General features: G+C 50.5%; 1 long non-coding RNA gene across 1 annotated transcript; it reads left to right on the top strand.

Moving 5' to 3' along the window:
- Positions 1-365: 365 nt before the first annotated feature.
- On the top strand, positions 366-3,141 carry LOC123099092 (uncharacterized). Its single transcript, XR_006448082.1, has 2 exons — positions 366-755; positions 1,376-3,141. It is a non-coding gene; the product is annotated as an uncharacterized lncRNA (long non-coding RNA).
- The last annotated feature ends 7,607 nt before the right edge of the window (positions 3,142-10,748 follow it).

The raw sequence follows: 10,748 nt of genomic DNA, 5'->3' as shown, positions 1-10,748 counted from the left end.
AACTGTAGAAGGAATCTAGTGAATAAAAAAAAATCGTACTTTAAATAATCTTGCACTATAGCTCGTCCTCTAAAATTCAATGTATATAAGACCTAACAACATTTTCTTTAAGACCGTGTTTATGCCATTCGCTCTGTTGGTCTCCCGGTAGATTGGAGCCGACTTAAGAGGTCGGCATAGGACAATGATAATGAAGGAGGGCGGAACCAACTGCCATGCCATGAACCAGTAGTTGTAGCAAAACGTCCACGCCCACGCCCACCATTGGAAAAAGACGTGCACGCACCCGAACCAATGGAGTGAAGTCTCCCAACATCGCCACACAGGAGTAGAGGACACTGCGGGGCTGTTTGGATGGTGACCAACACTAGCCTTACCAAAAAATTGGTCACGCCCACGATATTTGGCTAGCGTTTGGTCTGGTACCATTTTTGGCTCGCCATCGTCGACTTGGGCGCGCCCGCGTACCGTTTTCGCCAACTCGCGGGCGAAACAGCGGCGCGGAAATCAGCCGCCAAAATATTGGCTGCCAAATCTGGCGCGAGCCAGCCACCGTGATATAAAAGGCACGATTGATTTTTCCCCACCTGTTCGCCACTTTCCCCATCTCTCTTCTTATCTCCACGCACAGAAGCGCTCTCGATCCAATCACCGGGCGGCCGCGTTCTGCGTTGGTGCCAGCTTCTCCGGCGGCCGGCGACCGGCGACGCTGCTCCACCTCTCGCCCTCCTCTCCCAGTCAAGCTACGCTCCAAGGTCAGCCACTGAAATCCCCATCCAACACTACTCCGATCCCCTTTTCTATGGTCTGATTTGTGAGCTCAAATCCCCATCATCCCCTTATGGATGTATGTATTGTACGGAGGTACTACTTGCTAGATCTGAGAATTGCTTGCTGAATCCTCTTCCCTGTTTGCTGGAAGTAAAATTGGAATGGGACTCCCGTGCATGTTGTTGGTTTGCTGCAAGTAAAAACATATGAGACTCTCATCCATATTCTTTGTTTTTTTTGTGGGTGATCCATGTTCTTTATTTGACGCAAGTCAAATCACATGAGAATAATGATGTTAATTAGTTAATTAACCTGGTATGGTTCTGAAAGTAGTATGGTCTGTTCTTCCCTTTTTGTGCCATATGTATGGTCTCTATTTTTAGAACATTAAGGTGGATTTTTTGAAGTTGGATATACATAGTTAACTACTGAGACATGCTTCGATTTTTTGTCCATCAAGGTGTTTTTTTTTTACAAATTGTGCATCCTTGGTACTGGTTAGAAGCAGGTTTGCTTTCTAACATGTATCTTTTAGCAAGTAATCATTTGTAATAATGTACCAAGTTAGCTCATTCATATTTTTGTACATTTCATATTGACCCAGATGGACATGGATCAACAAAGATATTATTATTACAACATGTTGAAGCGGAGAACTCTCTGTGTTATTGTTCTACTCTTGGCCCTCTGGTATAGAAGCAGAGATGGTAGAAAATTTAGAGGTAAAGGCAGGAAGTATGGTCCATTAGTTCAGAGAGACATCTACAGAACTAATGTACTAATTAGGCTCTTTGACACATCGGATGCAACATGCATCAAGCAATTAAGGATGACTTGAGCTGTATTTTACAAGCTATGTAACAGGCTTAGGCAGAAGGAGTTGTTAAGTGACACATTTCATGTTTCGGTAGAGGAACAAGTTGCAATGTTCCTATACATGGTCGGTCAGCATCACACAAATTCATCTGTTGGATTTTGGTTCTGGCGATCTAGTGAAACAGTGAGCAGATATTTCAATATTGTCCTACGTGCGATGGGGGAGTTAGCACGTGATCTAATTTATATTAGATCGACGGACACACACACAAAAATCACTAGCAGCCCGAACAGATTCTACCCGTACTTTGAGGTAATCCTTAGACCATAGATTTTTTTACTGATTATACAAGATCGGCCTAGCCCAAGCTTGACATGAACTTCCCTTTTTCATATTCGTAGGGATGCATAGGGGCACTAGATGGCACTCATGTTAAGGCTTGTGTTCCTGCTCACATGATGGACAAATTTAGGGGCCGCAAGTCATATCCCTCCCAAAATGTGCTAGCAGTTGTTGACTTCGACCTTCGGTTCACATATGTTCTAGCTGGTTGGGAGGGCTCTGCCCATGATTCTCTTGTGCTAAAAGATGCCCTCTCACGTCCAACGTGAGGGAACAATTGAAGGATGTAGTGTTTTGATTTTGATGAATTTATGCAACTTATTTTATCATTGTAAGATTGTCTGACTTATTTTAGTATGTAAGCTTCAAGTGTTGCTGAAGATGGGTGTTTGTATGCTGGTCGGGACTATGCTTCTAGTGCATTTGTTGATGGCTCGCTTGCAACTGACCAAACCACTGTCAATGTGGATGATGATAGTGATGACAGCGAGGAAGTGAGGGAACTTGAGGCCAATCTAATTCCAGTTGACAGTGATGAAGCTGACTCTGACACTATTAATCGTCATAGTCCTAAAGTTGACTTGGAAGGCAATTCTTTAAACAAGAAGTGCAAGCACGTGTCATCTTCACCTTCCAAGAAGCCAACTAAGGGGAAAGCAAACAAGAAGGGCAAGATATCTAATGATGATATGGCAGCCAGTATCAAGAAGCTAGCTGACTCTCTTGCATCTCCTATTGTTTCTGTGCAACCAATGCCACCTACAGATCCATATGCAAACCTTTGGAAGCGGATAAATGCCCTTACCATACCAGCTAAGGATAAACTTGAGATTGTAGCATATCTATCCAAGCCAGATCAAGATATCTTTCGTAGTTACCTCAACTATGCTGATGAAACAATTCTTGGACAGTGGGTCCTTAGCTTCTTCGAGCCTCGGTTTCAAGAAGATGGTGGCAATGGTGGATCTGCAACTGCTCACTGAATGGCCACATGACTAGATAGAGATTGCGGCTTCCTTTTGTTTACCGCTAGGAGCATGGGTAACATACATCATGCATATTTTGTCTATATAGAGAAGGCTGGGTGCATCATATTTTGTTTATATGGAGCAGACTTGGTGCTAGTCTGACTAGTATGACTTACTTGGTCTGGTAAAGACTTGGTTACTATGTGAATTTTATTTAGCCTCCTTGATGATTAATCTGATGTATCGAACAATATGAGTTATCTAATGTATTAGTTGAACCATGTCATTGTCAATTTATGAAATGCATGCTTACAGTTTGTCTCACTGTGTGTTTCTAAATTGAAAATTTGTATTAATGTCATGTGATATATGTGAGGTAGTGTCTGATGTTGATCACTTTTTGGCTGGCATGCATTTTGGAACCAAACCAAACACAGTCCAATCAAGGTTGCCAAATATTTGGCTTCAAACCAAACGCTGGCCAATGGTTTTGCCAAAAAGTTGGCAAGTGCTATGGGCTACAAACCAAACAGCCATAACCTGCCAATTTTTTGGTCTTGCCTTCAAGTTGGCCATGCCAATAATTTGGTAGGGCTAGATGGGGCACAATCCAAACATACCCTGCATCATCATCTATCAACGTGCGGCCGGCCGGCCGGCCATTCATTCATCTCCCAACTGATCCTCCCAAGCTGGTCCTATTACTCCCTGCATTTTTAGGTGTTTGATTTAATTAGCGACAAATATGTTTTTTTGCCAAACAAGGTATATTTTAAAAAATGTGGGTTTCTTCCTAGTAGTGGTTGAACTCGCTTCCCTTCTTTCCCGCGCCCTATGTTCTACGGAACTGATGTATTTCTGTTATCATGATAATGGAAAGGGGGTAAGCCTTGTTTGGAGAAAAAAAATCGTTGTCAAATTAAGTTTCTAAACAAATATTTTATGAGATTTTGTATATGTTTCGCTTGTTAAATTGACGACCTATGTTGTCCTGCCAGACTTATGTTTGTTGGGGATCGTAGCAGAAATTAAAATTTACTACGCATCACTAAGATCAATCTATGGAGTTTACTAGCAACGAGAGGGGAGGAGTGCATCTACATACCCTTGTAGATCGCAAGCGGAAGTGTTCAAGAGAACGGAGTTGATGGAGTCGTACTCGTCGTGATCCAAATCACCGATGATCCTAGCGCCGAACGGATGGCACCTCCGCGTTCAACACACGTACGGTTGGGAGAGACGTCTCCTCCTTCTTGATCCAGCAAGGGGGGAAGGAGAGGTTGATGGAGATCCAGCAGCACGACGGCGTGGTGGTGGAAGCAGTGGGGATCTCGGCAGGGCTTCGCCAAGCTCAGCGAGAGGGAGAGGTGTTACGGGGGCAGAGGGAGGCGCCAGGGGCTTGGGTGCACAGCCCTCCCTTCCCCCCTCTTTATATAGGGGCCCTGGGGGGGCGCCGGCCCCTAGAGATCCAATCTCAAGGGGGGGCGGCCAAGGGGGAACTTGCCCCCCAAGTCAGGTGGGGCGCCCCCCACCCCCAGGGTTTCCAACCCTAGGCGCAGGGGGAGGCCCATGGGGGGCGCACCAGCCCACTAGGGACTGGTTCCCTTCCCACTTCAGCCCATGGGGCCCTCCGGGATAGGTGGCCCCACCCGGTGGACCTCCGGGACCCTTCCGGTGGTCCCGGTACAATACCGGTGACCCCCGAAACTTTCCCAGTGGCCGAAACTGGACTTCCTATATACAAAGCTTCACCTCCGGACCATTCCGGAACTCCTCGGGATGTCCGGGATCTCATCCGGGACTCCGAACAACTTTCGGGTTACCGCATACTAATATCTCTACAACCCTAGCGTCACCGAACCTTAAGTGTGTAGACCCTACGGGTTCGGGAGACATGCAGACATGACCGAGACGACTCTCCGGTCAATAACCAACAGCGGGATCTGGATACCCATGTTGGCTCCCACATGCTCCTCGATGATCTCATCGTACCACGATGTCGAGGATTCAAGTAATCCCGTATACAATTCCCTTTGTCAATCGGTACGTTACTTGCCCGAGATTCGATCGTCGGTATCCCAATACCTCGTTCAATCTCGTTATCGGCAAGTCACTTTACTCGTTCCGTAATGCATGATCCCGTGACTAACTACTTAGTCACATTGAGCTCATTATGATGATGCAATACCGAGTGGGCCCAGAGATACCTCCCCGTCATACGGAGTGACAAATCCCAGTCTCGATCTGTGCCAACCCAACAGACACTTTCGGAGATACCTGTAGTGCACCTTTATAGCCACCCAGTTACGTTGTGACGTTTGGTACACCCAAAGCATTCCTACGGTATCCGGGAGTTGCACGATCTCATGGTCTAAGGAAATGATACTTGACATTAGAATAGCTTTAGCAAACGAACTACACGATCTAGCGCTATGCTTAGGATTGGGTCTTGTCCATCACATCATTCTCCTAATGATATGATCCCGTTATCAGTGACATCCAATGTCCATGGTGAGGAAACCGTAACCATCTATTGATCAACGAGCTAGTCAACTAGAGGCTCACTAGGGACATGTTATAGTCTATGCATTCACACATGTATTACGATTTCCGGATAACACAATTATAGCATGAACAATAGACAATTATCATGAACAAGGAAATATAATAATAACCATTTTATTATTGCCTCTAGGGCATATTTCCAACAGTCTCCCACTTGCACTAGAGTCAATAATCTAGTTACATTGTGATGAATCGTACACCCATAGAGTTCTGGTGTTGATCATGTTTTGCCCGTGGAAAAGGTTTAGTCAACGGATCTGCGACATTCAAATCTGTATGTACTTTACAAATATTCATGTCTCCATTTTGAACATTTTCACGAATGGAGTTGAAGCGACGCTTGATGTGCTTGGTCTTCTTGTGAAACCTGGGCTCCTTGGCAAGGGCAATAGCTCCAGTGTTGTCACAGAAGAGAGTCATCGGCCCCGATGCATTGGGAACAACTCCTAGGTCGGCAATGAACTCCTTCATCCAGATTGCTTCATGTGCTGCCTTCGTGGCTGCCATGTACTCCGCTTCACATGTAGATCCCGCCACGACGCTTTGCTTGCAACTGCACCAGCTGACTGCCCCACCATTCAAAATATACACGTATCCGGTTTGTGACTTAGAGTCATCGAGATCTGTGTCAAAGCTAGCATCGACGTAACCCTTTACGACGAGCTCTTCGTCACCTCCATAAACGAGAAACATATCCTTAGTCCTTTTCAGGTACTTCAGGATGTTCTTGACCGCTGTCCAGTGTTCCATGCCGGGATTACTTTGGTACCTTCCTACCAAACTTACGGCAAGGTTTACATCAGGTATGGTACACAGCATGGCATACATAATAGACCCTATGGCCGACACTACAGGAAACAGCTATTTTGCCGTCTGCCACGGCGGACGGCAAAGGCTCGAACGGCGGACGGCAAAGGCCTTTGCCGTCAGCCGCGGACGGCAAAAGGCTCCGGCAAAGTAGGCTACGGTAAACAGGTCCTTTGCCGTCTGCTTTTTATGGCGGACGGCAAAGAGTCCTTTGCCTACAGCGGCGGACGGCAAAGAGAGCGGACGGCAATAATTGCGCTGTCAGTCCGTTAAGTGGCTAACGGCAGGCCTTTGCCGTCCGCCGCTGACGGCAAAATTTCTATGGTCTTTGCCGTCCGCCGTATGATGTCATCTACACGTCACTAGATGGCAGGTTCTTTGCCGTCTGCCGCTGATGGCTTTTTGCCATCGGCGCCGGCGCAGTGAGACGTACCGTCGGCGGCGGCGGTCCGCGAGCGGCGCCGATTAACACGCCACCGCCCGACGCCCGCCTGCGCACGCCACCGCTTGACCGCCCGCGCACGCCGACGCCTGGCCTCCTGCGCCCTTGACAGCTCGGCATTAATCGCCGGCGCCGATTCGCACGCCGCCGCCTGGCCTTCTGCGCCCTTGACCGCTCGGCTGGCCCGGCATTAATCGCCGGCGCCGATTCGCACGCCGCCGCCTGGCCTTCTGCGCCGGCTGGCCCGGCATTGATCACCGGCACCCACCCCGCCCACCACGCCTATAAAAAGCGCCTCGCCCCGCCGTGGCTCTCACACCGCCCCTCGCCTTCCCTCTCCTTCTCCCCCTGCCGCCGGCATCGCCCCTCTTGCGCCCTACCTCTCCCTCTCGCCGGCGATGGCCCGCTCCACCTTGACCCTCGAGGAGGCGGAGGAGCTCGCCCACTTCGTCATCCCCGCCGCTCCCGACGTGCGCCTCCCGGCGAGGTGGCGCCTGAGCGTCGACGGCGTGCCGGTGGCACCGGTGCCCGAGGTCGGCACCCACCTCTTCGCCCGCGCCGTCGGCCTGTACAGGGCGCGCCTCTCGCCGAAGGAACTCGCCGACCCCCAGTACGCCCCCAACAACCCCGGCTGGGCGGACCGCCTCGCCGACGACCACCTGCGCCGCCTCCACGCGTACGCCGTCCCGCGCCCGCCGACGAAACACAACCGCGCGCGGCGGCATCAGCTCTGGGACGGGTGCACCTTCGAGGAGGTCGTCGCGCCGTACCGCGTGCAGGCGGCCGGCGGCGCCATGCCCGCTCCGCCGGCGTCGCGCCATACCGCGTGCAGGCGGCCGCCGGCGCCGCGCTGGCCCCTCGACGGTGACCGCGGCGCTGACCGCCTCGGCAGCGGCGACCGTCGCACACGCGCGCGGGACGGCGCCGGGTCGTCCAGCTGCGCCCCTCCGCCAGAGCCGGCGCCGGAACCTGAGCCGGCGTTGCTGGCCGAGTACAGGCGGCTGGCGGCGGAGGCCGGCGACCCGGAGGACATGCCGGGCTACCTGACGGCGATCCGGGAGTCGGAGAACGCGCCGATGCCGCCACCCCTCGTGCAGGAGTACATGCAGCTCGCCCCGGTCGCCGTCCACCCAGAGGACCCGCCGGACTTCCCCGGCTACCACGCCGCTGTGGCCGACTCGATGGCTGCGCCGGTGGTGGACCTGGACGATAGCAGCAGTGACAACGGCGACGACAGCGACGGGCTCTACGACGAGATGGACTTTGGCGGCGTCGAGGACGAGTAGTTTAGTTTAGGTTATTTTCGAAATAACGTTTAGTAATGTTTAATTATTTTCCTAATGTTGTTTAGTTTAGTCAAGTTTAATTTCTAGTATTATGTAAAATATTTATGAAAACTATGATGAAATATCGAGTGTGTTTGCGTGGTTTTAAATTATTGTTTGCAAATTGAATTTTCGAATTAATACTATTATGTTTGCAAAAAAAATTCTAAAAATTAGGAAAGGAAATAAAAAAGAAACAAAGGTGGACAATAAATAATAGTATCAAAAACAATGAAATTGTTCTCTTAAAAAAATTAAAACAGAAGTAATGTTCAATTGAAAAAATTATAAAAATGAAACAAAATAAATAAAAATGAAGCATTAAAATATTAAATAATATTAGGAAAATAGATATAATGAAAATAAACTCATTTTCGAACGGGGCCTTTGCTCCTACCCGAACGGTGTCCGGAGAACGAGGTCGATTTTTTGACATCTTCGGGGTCGGGGTGTCGGGTCGGGGTGCCGGGTCGGGGTGTCGGGTCGGGGTGCCGTCTCGGGGTCGGGGTGTCGGGTCGGGGTGCCGGGTCGGGGTCGGGGTGTCGGGGTCGGGGTGTCGGGGTCGGGGTCTAGGGGTCGGGGTGTCGGGGTCGGGGTCTAGGGGTCGGGGTGTCGTGTCGGGGTGCCGGGTCGGGGTCGGGGTGCCGTGTCGGGTCGGGGTTTTTTCCTCTTTTTTCCTTTTCTTCTTCTTCCTATTCTTCCTTTTCTTCCTCTTCTTCTTTTTTCTTCTCCTCCTCCTCTTCTTCTTCTTCCTTTCCTTTTTCCTCTTCTTCTTCCTCCTCTCCTCTTTTTTCTTCTTCTTCTTCTTTCCTCAAACTAAACTAAACCTAAAACTAAACCTAAAACTACAACTAAAACTAAATCTAAACTAAAACTAAAACTAAAAAGGAAAAAAACAGAAAAAACAGAAAAAAGGGGGGCTCACCTGGGGGGTGGAGGAGGCCGGTGAAGGATGGGGCGGGGCGGTGGAGGAGGCGGCCTGGGGCGGCGGGGGGCCGGGCCCTGGCGGTGGGGCGCGGGGCGGCGGGGGGCCGGGGCGGGGGGGCGACGGGGCGGTGGGGGCGACGGGGCCCCGGGGCGGCGGCGAGCCGGGGCGGCGGGGGGCCGGGCCCGGGCGGTGGGGGGCCGGGGCAGGGGGGGCGACGGGGCCCCGGGGCGGCGGCGAGCCGGGGCGGCGGGGGCGACGGGGCGGCGGCGGCGGCGGGGTGGGAGGAGAGAAACGGCGAGGGAGAGAAGAAGTGAGTAACGGGCGGGGGGTACGGGCCGTTAGGTAGTGAGCTCTTTGCCGTCCGCCCCTCTTTGCCGTCCGCCCCTCTTTGCCGTCCGCCCCTCTTTGCCGTCCGCTTTTTTGCCTCTTTGCCGTCTGCTAGCGGACGGCAAAGAGGTGGCCCGTTAAGTTTTTCCCAAACGGGCGGGGGGTGGGGGCCACCTCACTCTTTGCCGTCCGCCAGCGGACGGCAAAGATTCTTTGCCGTCTGCTGGCGGACGGCAAAGAGCTGGCAGATGGCAAAGAGCTTCTTTGCCGTCTACCCTTTCTTTGCCGTCTGCTTTTGGGTAGATGATGGCAAAGAGCTTCTTTGCCGTCAGCTAGCAGACGGCAAAGAGCTGGCAGATGGCAAATTAGCTGATTCCAGTAGTGCGAGGCATAGGGGACGGCACTCATCTTTTCTCTATCTTCTGCCGTGGTCGGGCATTGAGTCGTGCTCAATCTCACACCTTGCAATACAGGCAAGAACCCCTTCTTGGACTGATCCATATTGAACTTCTTCAATATCTTGTCAAGGTATGTGCTTTGTGAAAGACCTATGAGGCGTCTCGATCTATCTCTATAGATCTTGATGCCTAATATGTAAGCAGCTTCTCCAAGGTCCTTCATCATAAAACACTTATTCAAGTAGGCCTTTATACGTTCCAAGAATTCTATATCATTTCCCATCAATAGTATGTTATCCACATATAATATGAGAAATGCTACAGAGCTCCCACTCACTTTCTTGTAAACACAGACTTCTCCATACGTCTGTGTAAACCCAAACGCTTTGATCATCTCATCAAAGCGAATGTTCCAACTCCGAGATGCCTGCACCAGCCCATAGATTGAGCGCTGGAGCTTGCATACTTTGTCAGCATTCTTAGGATCGACAAAACCTTCCGGCTGCATCATATACAATTCTTCCTTAAGGACGCCGTTAAGGAATGCCGTTTTGATGTCCATTTGCCATATTTCATAATCGTAGAATGCGGAAATTGCTAACATGATTCGGACGGACTTCAGCTTCGCTACGGGTGAGAAGGTCTCATCGTAGTCAACTCCTTGAACTTGTCGATAACCCTTAGCGACAAGTCGAGCTTTATAGATGGTAACATTTTCATCCGTGTCCGTCTTCTTCTTAAAGATCCATTTATTTTCTATCGCTCGCCGATCATCGGGCAAGTCTGTCAAAGTCCATACTTTGTTTTCATACATGGATCCTATCTCGGATTGCATGGCTTCAAGCCATTTGTTGGAATCTGGACCCGCCATTGCTTCTTCATAGTTCGAAGGTTCACCGTTGTCCAACAACATGATTTCCAGGACAGGGTTGCCGTACCACTCTGGTGCGGAACGTGTCCTTGTGGACCTACGAAGTTCAGTGGTAACTTGATCATGATCGTCATAATTAACTTCCTCTCTAGTCGGTGCGGGCACCACAAAAACATTTTCTTGTGCT

This window comes from Triticum aestivum, chromosome 4D (assembly GCF_018294505.1).
Source record: "Triticum aestivum cultivar Chinese Spring chromosome 4D, IWGSC CS RefSeq v2.1, whole genome shotgun sequence".
Classification (NCBI taxonomy): domain Eukaryota; kingdom Viridiplantae; phylum Streptophyta; class Magnoliopsida; order Poales; family Poaceae; genus Triticum; species Triticum aestivum.
This window is presented reverse-complemented; position numbering and strand designations above follow the sequence as displayed.